At 50.0% G+C, this 13,108-nt stretch overlaps 1 non-coding gene across 1 annotated transcript; it reads right to left on the bottom strand.

The window, feature by feature from the left end:
- Positions 1-3,617: 3,617 nt before the first annotated feature.
- TRNAR-UCU lies at positions 3,618-3,690 on the bottom strand. The gene has a single exon. It is a non-coding gene; the product is annotated as a tRNA-Arg (tRNA).
- Between the last annotated feature and the right edge of the window lie 9,418 nt (positions 3,691-13,108).

The following is a 13,108-nucleotide window of genomic DNA, read 5'->3' as shown; positions in this document are numbered from 1 at the left end:
GGGGTGTTACCCCTGCTCTGCACTCCCCCAGTGCAGCCCAAGGCCTTTCTTCCCCCCAATCACACATCCTCTCCCCCCTCATGCTGGATCATCTGCTTGGCTCCCCACTGCCTCTTGAGGCACGCTGTGCGGTGTGGCTGGGGATTGTGAAATGGCCTAGCACCAGGCAACGCAGAACGTAAACCACAGGCCCTGCCCTGCCCAGCCCTACCCCACCGCACTGGAGCTGCCTTCCAGGTGCATTGGAGCCCAGCGCCCTGCACCTGTTCCCTCCTGTCCCACAAGGGGTGAGCTGCAGTCCCCACCATGCTCTGCAGAGGGGAGAAGGGTCAAGCCAACCAGCCCATTTAGGATGGGGGAATCAACACCCTTTTTTCTGCACAGCCACTGACCATCAGCAGGATTCCTCCTCTTCCTCCCTTCTGTGCCTCATGTGACTAAATCTCCACACCTAGACAGCCGGTCCATCCGCTGCACCTCAATCCCCCATGCCTGAGCCTCCCTGTCAAAACCCTGCACCTGGCTCCATAGAATCAAGTCTCACATCTCGCTGGGAACTTGATTTCTTGTTCCCAGACAGTCTCAGCCCCCCTCAGTAGATGATCTGAGAAACACAGTGTCCGTCTTCTCTAAAGAAGTACTTGGAGAAATTTTTCTTGTGTGACCACGTGGCCTAATGGATAAGGCGTCTGACTTTGGATCAGGCGATTGAGGGTTAGAGTCCCTTGGTGGTTGTGTTTGTGCAGTTTTACCTTTGTGTTGAAAGTCCTGCTCCCTTCAGGGCTGGAACCTCTTCTTGGCCGCTCAGGCCAATGCTCTGGCTTCAGCTAGAGCCCCAGGAAGGAGTTGGGGGTTGGGTGTCACAAAGGCTGGGACATGAGCCCCAGGTGCTTCCAGTCTCGCCTTTGCCCTTCCTGACTTGCCAAAGAAAATGGGCGGCTGCCCGGGCTAGTGTATGGAGCAGTTTCCCTCTTCCAAGTGTGCGCCTGTCCCTGTGCTGGAGGGTACTTGCTACATAGCACCTTGGGAGCCTGGGTGTTTCTCTGCTTCTCGCCAGCTGGGGAAAAGCCTCTTGGGCTCCTGCCCCACTGCAAAAGTGAGCACCTGTAGTACGAACAGTCAGAGGCCCCACCATGGGGGCTGGCCCTGCTTTCCTATTGTTTTTTGATGCTGGCCACAGAGCATCAGCAGCTGCCCCGCATGCTGGGTGGCTGTTGGCCTGCAGTGGGGTTTGGCATGCCAGGGAGCAGGCTGGCCAGGTATCTTTGTGGCTTTCTGCTGGCCACACATAGGCATGGTCCTCCCCTCCTCTTGCCCTGCCCTTAGTTGCTCTGTGGCTTATAACCCTTCCCTTGGAGCTGTCAGCACCAGCCGCCTCTGCTCCAAGTGCCCAGAGGAGGAGAGGTGCTGGGATCCCGCCTGGGACTCTTCCTCCTCCTGACTATGAAGCCTGGCCCTGGCCCTGCTTTTTCTTCAAGCGCCAGGTGGGCAAGAGGAACAGCACAATGGCAAGTGCCAAACTTGTGGGCATCAGGTGAAGCAGTGAGAATCCCAACCCTCAGGTGTCAGTAGCCAGTTCTAGAGCCCTGACCCACTGCAGCCGTCCCACCCAGAGGCCTGACTCCAGTGGGTGTGAGTCACCCAGCAGGAGGGGAAAGATTTGCTCTTGCACAGCTGGAGACAGGGAAGTTGACTGGGTCTGTTGTACAAGAGGGGAAACTGAGGCACACCACCTCATGAATTTCATAAATGACCCGTGAGTGGGGTAATTCACTATCTGACTGTAGAACAAAATAAGGACAGCCTGGAGGGAATTCTTCTGTTTTTCCTGCAATTAGCAAGGAAATTTGTAAAAGGAAGTGGTATTATTATTATTAAGCACTAATCTGTCCCCACCGGGGGTGTGTGTGGAAATTGTTTCTTTTGTTTTTAAGACACTCTACAAGCAAGCTGGTGCCAGCAAAAGACTAACCCATAATACCATGGATCTATGTTTTGTGTTGTTTGTCTGTGGTGTTTGTCTTGTTGTTAGCATTGTTATGTTTCAATGAACAGAAAACCTCATGACGTGGGTGGGGATGGCTTCAAAAGGCTGACCTGGGGGAAGATGTGTATGGAAATTCAAAATGCTCGACTAGGAGGCCAGCACCTGTGTAATAGCTACCATGGTGCCTGGAAGTGAATCGGCAGCTAAGGTGGGCCCCACATGACCTATGGGAATAATGTGAAGGGGATTTGCTCGCTGGGAATCAATGGAGGGGTGTGTAAAATGATGTAAATCCAGAGAAGATGTCTGACTGTGCCCCTCCCTGATGGCCGTGGAGGAGCACACCCAATGGCCCGTGGCAAGGGGTGGACAATTGGGTGTACTGTGCATGAGGTGTTAAGCTGGAAATGTACATATCACTGGGGACACAATTACACCAGCCCCTAACCAAATTCCACACTACACACTGCTCTCTGGGCTTTGGCGCACAGATAGATCTGTGAATCTTCCTGCTGTGAATAATCGAACCAGCGCATACAGCCTGATTCCACACCACGTGGTTAAGTTGGTTTGGACAATAACCCATTTCTCTGTGGACATTCAATGGACTTATGATATGGACAAAAGCATGTAAAACCTGCAGCGGCAGCGTATTGCAGCTGCCAGCAACTGGACATGTTAAGAGCTTGACCCCGTCGAAGGAGGAGAGGAGGTGTTTCGGTGGTGGCCAGGATGTTGGACCATGCAGCAGTGCTCAGGTCTCTCGGTGTTGCTGTGGATTATTACAGCGGCTGGTGTATTGCTAAGTATACTTGTGTTACGTTGCCTATGGAAATAACCGAGAAGTAATGGAGTAAGCCCCTCCCCCCTGTACTAGACAACTTGGACCCAACCTTCCCAGGCCCACTATAGTGGGAAGTCTGGAACACTAATTGGAATGGGTGTGACACACCCGTACGAGAGAAGGTGCAGGGCACTGCACTACGCACAGGGCAGTGGGACAAATGGAATATCAGCACCTTCCACCTTGATGCCTGGCCCGACCAGGAAATGTGTCACCACATGTCCTATGTTTTGCTAAGGGGGTGAATGGGAACAGGGACAGCTCTGTGGCGTCAGGGCTGGGATGAGGACACTGAGGAAAGAAACTGGAATAATTGCTTGCTGGAAGTTCAATCCAGTAAACATCTCATTGTTTGCACCTTGGGACTTTGGGTATTGCTGCTCTGTGTGTATGCAAGAAGGACCCAGTAATGGGAGGGTGAAGGTATAAACCCTCTAACACTAACTAACATCTAACACCCATTTGAACCTCTTCTTTTCACACCATTGCTCATTCTCAGGGGCTGCTTTGTCTCCAGACAGATCCCTTCTCTTTCAGAACAGCCTTGCTCTTTCCCTCTGTTTCACTCACTGAGGTGTGGGAATAAACACGCCCCTTCCCTCTAGTCTCAGACAAACACTAGTATTAACTGTTTGCTACTGATGGGTTTAGAAAGCATTTGTCAAGATGCCATTTCTGGGGGGATTTTTCCCAAGATCCAGTATTTTGTGTTCAAACATCTCCCAGCTTCCTTGGTGAAAGTAAGGCCAAGGTTTCCCTGCAGTATACAGGAAGAAGGCAGTTTTTCACCCCAGATGGGACTTGAACCCACAATCTCTGACTTAGAAAGCCATTGCCTTATCCATTAGGCCACTGGGGCCCTGATAGAAGAATGGAAATTCCATCTCCTAAATGCATATTTCTCATATTAACTTGCATGCCAAATACCCTCTTTCTGCACCTTACAGAAATGTCTGCATCCCCTGGCAGCGAGGCTACTGGGCAGGTCGCTTACAGAGCTGAGCACCACCTTTCTGCCAGCCATCTTTAGAGAAGAAGGTTCTTTCTCCTGACAGCCACACAGCACTGCCTAGCGCCCTGAGAGCCTCCCTCGTGTTCTCCCGCAGCAGCCGCCTGCCGGTGTGGGTGGGAAAAGGGGACCAGGAAGCACTGTGGCCTCATTCCAGGACAGGAGGCCCTCGCCATGCCCAGGCCTGCCTCTTGCCTTCAGCCCAGGCAGCCAGAGGTGCCAGGGAGCTCCCTGGCAGGCAGCCGCCCGCCTCAGCCACCTCTTGCCTCATGGCCTAGGCTCTTGGTGCTCTGCTGGTCACCGGCTCGCTTGAAGGCCCAGAGGGAAAGGAAACAAGCACATCTTTAGCAGAGGATGGTTTTGATCCATCAGTTGCAGGGTTATGGGCCCAGCACGCTTCTGCTGCACCACTCTGCTGGATTTTTGCAAGTAACAGCCAGCACCCAGCCTCCAGCCTCCACACTGCACCTGGTGAGCACTAGTACTCGCAGGCAGGTGCGCAGTCTGCTAGGCAGCAGCCTTGGTAACCGCAGTTTTGTATTCATGTGTCTCTGTGGTGCAATGGGTGAGTGTGTTTGGCTGTTAACCCCCAGTGGGCGCTACCCTTAGCTGCAGGCTGCGGTCTCAGGGGTCAGGGGAATTGATAGTTTGCTGCTAAGAAGGGAGCCAGTGCAGCCCTCTGGTGCTCTGCTCCGAGCATCTGCCTAGCCCAGGCTGTCCGCTGGCCTTAGGTGCTTCCCCATCCATGCTCTGGAGCAGGGGGTCTCATCACAATATTTTTGGTGGCCTCAGAGTGTGGCCATGCCTGCAGATGTGTTTCCTGGAGCCCCCGGCAGGCTGGGTGGTACATGACGCCGATCCCCTGCTGGTAGCACCAGCAAAAACCAGTGCATCTGCCTGCCAGCGTTAGAGTTCGCAAGGTGCTAGTGTGGATGCTGGAGACTGGGTGCTGGGGACTGTGAGTGAGAAGCCAGCAGAGTGGTGCAGCAGAAGTGTGCTAGGCCTGTAACCCAGAGCTTGATAGATCAAAACCATCCTCTGCTTTGCCTGTGCTCAGGGCCAGCTTTAGGAAGTGCGGTGCCCAATTCGAACAGTTTCGACAGGGCCCTGGACAGCCGGTCCTTAGTTTCTGCTTGGTAAAGGCAAGTCGGTGGGGTCCATCCGTCAGAAAAAGAGTCCCAGGCCTTCTTGCTGGGCGCCAGGGTCCAAAAGCAGCGCATTCCCTCCTGGAAAGGGCTGTGTTTCGAATGTCCGTCCAGTGCGCGTTGAAGGGAAGGATCTGCGTGCCTGGGAAGCTGCGTCCCTCCAGAGGCGCTTGAGAAGCCAAAGGGGCCGTGGGTGAGTTTGTGATGAGGTGAGTGTGAAGTGTGGAAGGGGGAGGGTGTCAAGAGGAGGTTTTGAGAGGAAAAAAGGTGCTGCTGAGCTGGTAGGGGAGGGCAAGGTCCCAGGCGGGTGTTGTGTGAGGAGCTGTGTAGGCCCGAAAAGGCATCGTGCTGGGCAAGGGCAAGTGAGGAGGGCCAGGGCTTTTCCCAGGGCTGTTGCTGCGGCCAAAGCCTTTGGGAAGCAGAAGAAGGCCAGGGGTGCTGTTGCCTGCTGGGGCCCATGCGACAATGTAGGTGTACGCTGACCATAGCTGGTCTGTGGGAGCTGGGGCCCCTCACCATGCCCCTTTCCTCATTAGTATAGTGGTGAATATCCCTGCCTGTCACGCGGGAGACCGGGGTTTGAATCCCTGATGGGGAGGGTGACCCCTTTTCAAGGGGGGAACAAAGAAATCCCTGGCCTGCCCACCACATGCCTTCCATTCTCCTTTTACGGCCACTTCCCTTCACACCCCGAACTGATGACTTTCTCCTCCAGAGAGACAATTACCTCGCAAGGACACGCTGGCCCTAGCCAAAGCCTCTCCCTGGCCTTCCACCCCTGGGCCCAGCTTCGGGGCCTGCACGTGGGGGCACGTTTCAGAGCGGCAAAGGGAAATAGGCTGGCCAGGGGCATGAGGACAATGGCCCAGACAAACGGGGAGGGACTTGGTCCAGGGGTGGAGGAAGACAGAAAAAGGGACAGGCATGGGATTGGCTTCCTCTATTTTTTCCTTTGCTCAGCATTTTACCTGTGACTGTAATGGGCAGACTTGAGAAATACCTGTGGCCGCCGGCGACGTAGGAGGCCGCCCCGAGAGCGCAGAGCTGAGCATTTTCGCTGGGCTGCTGCCTGCGCCCCCAGCGCCTGGCCGTGATCATATAGTGGTTAGTACTCTGCGCCGTCGCCGCATCAACCTCGGTTCAAATCCGGGTGTGACGGAGCGATTCTGGCGGGACCCAACTGAGAGTGCCAAATCAGGACCAATTGCTTAAACTGGGCAGTCACAGCCCTAGGCTGGGGTTTTTCCACCTCTAAGGCAAACCAAACCAGCCAGACAAAAAGGACTTTGGTCTCACCCCACTGGCTAACCACAAGTCACACAAGCAATTTCCTTAGACACTCCAGTCTCCCAGCATCACCACCAGTGCACTCGTCCTGGGGATGAATGGTTATGAAAACCAACACCCCAATAAAAGAAAAAGGTTCCCTCGATCCCAAAGGACGAAGCCCCAGACCCAGGTCAATATACACATAAGATCTTACCCACAAATCACGCTGTTGCCAATCCTTTAGAATCTAAAATCTAAAGGTTTATTGACAAAGGGAAAAAGGTAGAGATGAGAGGTAGAATTGGTTAAATGGAATCAATTACATACAGTAATGGCAAAGTTCTTAGTTCAGGCTTGCAGCAGTGATGGAGTAAACTACAGGTTCAAATTAAGCCTCTGGAATACATCCCCCGCTGGGATGGGTCATTCAGTCCCTTGTGTAGAGCTTCAGTTTGTAGCAAAGTCCCTCCAGAGGTCAGAAGCAGGATTGAAGACAAGATGGAGATGATGCATCAGCCTTATATGGACTTTTCCAGGTGTAAGAATCTCTTTGTCCTCACTGTGGAAAATTACAGCAAAATGGAGTCTGCAGTCACATGGACAAGTCTCTGCATACTTTGCTGAGTCACAAGGCGTGTCTGCCTTCTCTCCATGGGTCAATTGTGTAGCTGATGGTCCTTAATGGGCCATCAAGCCAGCTATGCAGGGCTAACACCAGCTTGTCTGGGATATTTCCCAGAAGCAGAGCATAATACAAAATACAGACAGTACAGAGCCAATACTTATAACTTCAACTACAAAATGATACACAGACATACAGACAGCATAATCATAACCAGCAACCCAGAACCTGGTCTTAGACACCTTATATGACCCCCTTTACTTAAGATTTGGTGCCACTACAGGACCTTGGTTGCAACCCATGTTCTATATGGTCCCAATTTATATCAATAACGTCACACCCCCAACGCAAAATTGATGCAGGAAGGGATGACAAAACATCGCTGACTGCATCCCAAGAGCCCCCTTTCCTTGGGTCTGTCTCACTACAGCTAGTGTTGGGCTAGAGGCCGTACCAGTGTATAACCGAAATGGTTTATCAAAGTCATGTTCAATAACATGAATGAATCTCTTTACAAACTCAAGGTATAACTTGGTTAGCTTTTGCAGCATGGTTCCTGTATGTTTCATGTGATCTTGCCAAGAGCTAAAGAAAACAGCTACTTTATCCATACCAGCTTTGGCCAATGTTTTGAACCCAATTAACATTAAACCAATGTAGATATTGATGTTGTTCATAGTACAGGAATCTTGGCATTTAGCCATGAAAGCAATATGGTAGTGTGCCTCAGTTTCCCCTTTAATACAGCACATCAGGTCTGGAATGTATTTTCCCCTGTGAAAAGTTCCAACACTGTTTACAGGCATTAACTGTGAAACATCAGTATAGCAAGGCCCTTTAATATAAAGTGTGTTTTCATGTATTCCTTTCAACATGTTCAAGGGATTTTCCAAAAGATTAGGCACATTGTACATTGTTACAGTTCTTGGCAATAGCAACACATTAGTTACAAAAATTAGCATTAGCAATAACAACAAATTCATTTCAAGTGTCCATTTACAATTATGTTTGTCATGCCACACCCTTGGCTCAATACCATTGGAGTTTGGGCATTTTAGGGTTAACCTGTGGCTTCCCTTTGCAAAATTCAGTCATCTCTTTCCTTCTTGTCCTTCAGGATTAAACCCTGATTTCTCTTGCTTAACAGAATTCACTGGCTGATGGGATGGGCTCTCTTTGCTAACAGCTATTAGCAAGTCTTTCTTCTCCCTGCCAGCCAAGTAATTCGCATCAACACAGACACTAGCTTTTAACTTCTTAGCTGCTATGGATTCCAAGGCTGGACTTTGTCTTAAGCCTGGTCTACACTATGCGTTTAAACCGGTTTTAGGAGCATAAAACCGATTTAACGCCACAACCGTCCACACTAAGAGGCCCTTTATATCGGTATAAAGGGCTCTTTAAACCGGTTTCTGTATTCCTCCCTAACGAGAGGAGTAGCGCTAATATCGGTATTACCATATCGGATTGGGGTTAGTGTGGCCGCAGATCGACAGGATTGGCCTCCGGGTGGTATCCCACAGTGCACCACTGACCGCTCTGGACAGCAATCTGAACTCGGATGCAGTGGCCAGGTAGACAGGAAAAGCCCCGCGAACTTTTGAATATTTCCTGTTTGCCCAGCATGGAGCTCTGATCAGCACGGGTGGTGATGCAGTTAAAAATCAAAATAAAGAAAGAGCTACCGCATGGACGATGCGGACGTGATCGCTGTAAGGGCAGGCAAATCTGTTCTATCAGCGCTCCGTTACAGAAGACGAAATTCAAAATCATTTTTTAAATATCTCCAGACAGATGCCATAGCAGGGACTCAGCGCACTGCTGCGTGACAAGTGTAACGGAAAGCCAAAGAATCAAATGGACGCTCATGGACTGGAGGACTCAAGCTATCCCACAGTTCCTGCAGTCTCTGAAAAGTATTTGCATTCTTGGCTGAGCTCCAAATGCTTCTAGGGTCAAAAACAGTGTCCGCGGTGGGTCAGGGCATAGCTCGGCAATTTACGCACCCCCCCACCCACCCCCAGAAGTGAAAGGGAAAACAATCCTCTCTTGACTCTTTTACATGTCACCCTATCTTTACTGAATGCTGCAGATAGACGCGATGGTGCAGCACTCAACACCAACATCCTTGTTCCCCCCACGCTATGGCTGGCTGATGGTACAATACGACTGGTATCCGTCCTCGTCATCAGCCTATTGGTACATGGGGCAGTGCAAAAGGACTGGTAACCATGCTGACTAGCATCTGTTAGGTCAATCAAGGGTGCCTGGTCCTAATTTTTCCTGGTAGATGGTACAATATGGCTGATAACCATCGTCGTCATAGCAACAGGGGGCTGAGCTCCATCAGCCCCCACCCTTCATGTGTAAAGAAAAGATTCAAGTGCCCCTGAACTAGCAGAGGGATGCTGGGCTCCTCTCCTACACACTCCTTACTGTCCTTTCTGGATTATCATAGCAGCTGGAGGCTGCCTTCCACTCATATCTCACTAACAAGTCACTGTGTCTTATTCCTGCATTCTTTATTACTTCATCACACAAGTGGGGGGACAATGCTACGGTAGCCCAGGAAGGCTGAGGGAAGAACGGAATCAACAGGTGGGGTTGTTGCAGGAGCACCCCCTGTGAATAGAATACAGCTCATAATTTCTGCAGGATCTGACACAGAGCAGCTGTGCTCTCTGGTTCTCTGATACAGTGGTTCTCTAGTACACTTGCCCAAATTCTAGGCAGGACTGATTCTATTTTTAGATACTAAAAAGGAGGGATTGACTCAGGGAGTCATTCCCAATTTTGGCTTTTGCACCCCTGGCTAAGAGCAGCCAGGGGCACTTATGACAGCAGCAAATGGAACAGTGCAAAAGGACTGGTAGCCACAATCATCTTATTACCAATTTATGGTATGGTAGATGGTACAATATGGCTGATAACCATCTCTGCTATCATGCAAAAGCAAAAGCATGCTGCTGTGTAGCGCTGCTGAATCGCCTCTGTGAGCGGCATCTAGTACACATACGGTGACAGTCACAAAAGGCGAAACAGGCTCCATGATTGCCATGCTATGGCATCTTCCAGAGCAATCCAGGGAAAAAAGGCATGAAATGCTTGTCTGCCGTTGCTTTCCCAGCGGAAGGAGTGACTGACGACATTTACCCAGAACCACCCACGACAATGATTTTTGCCGCATCAGGCACTGGGATCTCAACCCGGAAATTCAAAGGGGCGGGGGAGGCTGCGGGAACTATGGGATAGCTACGGAGTAGCTACCCACAGTGCAATGCTCCAGAAATTGACGCTAGCCTCGGACTGTGGACGCACACCACCGATTTAATGTGTTTAGTGTGGCCGCGCACACTCGATTTTATACAATCTGTTTTGTTAAACCGGTTTATGTAAATTCGGAATAATCCCGTAGTGTAGACGTACCCTTACAGAGATACCACACCAATTCAAAGGGTCTGAGGGTGAGAGCTGGCTTGCTCCCCCCTGCCTCCTCAAGCATTCAGCCATAAAACTGTTCTGCTTTGAAACACCAGTAACTGAATCTGTCCTCAGATCCTGCTCACTTACAGATTCAGCATGGAGACATGTCTGTCCCAACACCATTGTCTCCCCAACAAGCTGGCCACACACAGCCAGGTGGTTATAAGGCTGCTCAACTTCCTTAACAGCTTCTACTCCACCTGAGACCTTTTCAAAGCTGCCCACACTGGATCTCTCAAAAGGAAAGTCAGTGGATCCATTCACAACTGAAAATTTCTGGCTGTTAGGAACTTAAACTTTCTTGATTAAATCACTTTTACACCCTTCAGTTGCAGTAAACTGCTTGCACAGGCTACCATGAGGATTCCTTTCCCTAGGAGCTTCTCTAAGCAGCAATTCACCCCTCTCAGAAATTCTGCCCTTCCCCTCTTCACCTAGGGCTTGCTCTAAAAGAACACTTCCCTGAGCAACCACAGACGCTTTCTGGGTCTCACTTACATTTAGAATCACTTCAGGCCCAACAGGCGGATTTCTACACAATCCCCTTTTAGGCACACCTACCGACTTTCTAGATAACAGGTCAGAAGCAGTCTCCTTCCCTTGGCCATGAACAAGTTCAGGAATCTTTTCCTTCTTGCTACAAGTTCTCAAACTGTCAGTAGGTAACACCATTAAATCACCTTCATGCTCTCCTTGTGCCCTGGCTAGGGTATCACCCTGATCAGACAGAGTTGTTACACCCTTTTCCAACCACACATTAGCAACTGGCAAACTACAAGCACCAGAATTGTCTGTTCTCTGGGATTTTGTTAAGACACGACCTGGATGCAACCTAGTCACAGGGCCATTCTCCCCAGCAGACACAAACTCAGGACCATTCCCTTCCTGGGCTTTAGCTGTATTTACAACCAACTCCGAGACAACTGAATCACCCTCAACCATCACAGGCTGAAAGGCACCTTCTGTCTGCTCCACAGACACAGAAGAGCCAGAGACACATTCTCCTTTACCAGAAACACAGCTTGGGATTTCACTTCCCTTGTCCCAGCACACAGGGCTGTTCACAGACAACTGCTTGGAGACCGAGGTAGCTCCCTTCATAGGCAAGTCAATACCCCTGACCCACATAGGCACATTCCCTCCACTGTCACATTTCTCCACACAGGACACAGGTAAGGGATAGGGACACTCCTCTTCCACTATCCCTGTCTTCCCAAACTGCTGATTAGACAAAGCCATCAGCTCACAAGGCTGCCTAGGCCCCTCCAAACTTTCCCTACCAGGCACATTGCCACTCCCAACAGATAAGCTGCTGCTTTTTTCACTACACTGAGCTACTTTTAGCAAATCACAGTTACCCATTTCAGGTTCACTTCTACAAGCTGCACTAGCCACCAATCCATCACCTATCACAAATTTACCCTTTCCTTCCTCAGTTAGGGCTTTAACCTGACCATTTACTTTAATCTGCTCCTGAGAAACATTTTCCTCACCAATGAGATCTTTCTGCTCTTGCTCTAACTCCAGACTTCCTTCTGAGACATCAGACAGACATTCAGAAACTCCACTCACAGACACGCTGCTTTTTTGCACAGACAAACCTTTGGAGCAACCCACCTCAGGCAAATCATTGCTCACAATAGACACAGGTTTAAGATTATTCCTCTCCTGTGACTGGCTACCTGGACTGAACAAAGCTTTAACATTTTCCCCAATTAAAAGATCTTTAGGCAATAACTTCCTGATGCCAGCTATCACTTCATGCTGAGCCCCATTCCACTCAAGGTGGATACTGGTTAAAGGCACACGGACAGTAAACTCACAGAGGATCACAACATTCACACCCTGATTTGGTAAATAATCTTCCTCTTTGACCAGATCTGCTTTAACAAGAGTGATGTTAGAAGCCATAGTTTGCCCTGAACAGCTTTTACCATTGACTTTTACACTCTCTATGAATTTTCCATTCCCACTCCCATACATAGCACTGGCACAATGTATGGGGCCACCCTCTACTGAACCCACAGTAACAGCATTGACATAAAAGGTGGCATTGTTGGGGTACATTTGGTTACCCCCAGACAACTGCTCAGAGTTATACAACATACCAACATTGTTACAAACTGGACTTTCAAGAGGATACAGTCTCTGCTGTTCTTCCATTGCTTTTTTGACTTGGAGTTGGAGTCTAGCCGTCTCCTGTTGCATCTGTCGAGTTTTCTCCTCAGCAGCCAGCAACTCCAGACGCCTCTTACGAGCTTTTTCTTCTCTCTTAGCAACTTCTTTCTTTCTCTCATCAGACTCTTTCTCCATTTGAATTTCTGCCAGTTCTTGCTCATAATCAAACTGCAGGCTGTCTCTCAAGGCTTCCAGTTTCCTTGCTTTTCCTGATGCTTTCTGTCTCATGGTCACTGACCTTTAACCAACCAAACTCTCAATCCCAAAGTTAAAATTTGGATAGCGTGGGGTTCTGACCCAAAGCTTAATTGACCTGGTTCTGTGGATCCAAGCACGACTACGCCACTGTGATGGAGCGATTCTGGCGGGACCCAACTGAGAGTGCCAAATCAGGACCAATTGCTTAAACAGGGCAGTCACAGCCCTAGGCTGGGGTTTTTCCACCTCTAAGGCAAACCAAACCAGCCAGACAAAAAGGACTTTGGTCTCACCCCACTGGCTAACCACAAGTCACACAAGCAATTTCCTTAGACACTCCAGTCTCCCAGCATCACCACCAGTGCACTCGTCC

The sequence above is a fragment of the Mauremys mutica genome, unplaced genomic scaffold (genome assembly GCF_020497125.1).
Source record: "Mauremys mutica isolate MM-2020 ecotype Southern unplaced genomic scaffold, ASM2049712v1 Super-Scaffold_100355, whole genome shotgun sequence".
Classification (NCBI taxonomy): domain Eukaryota; kingdom Metazoa; phylum Chordata; order Testudines; family Geoemydidae; genus Mauremys; species Mauremys mutica.
Note: the sequence above shows the minus strand (reverse complement) of the source record. Positions and strands in the feature narration are given on the sequence as shown.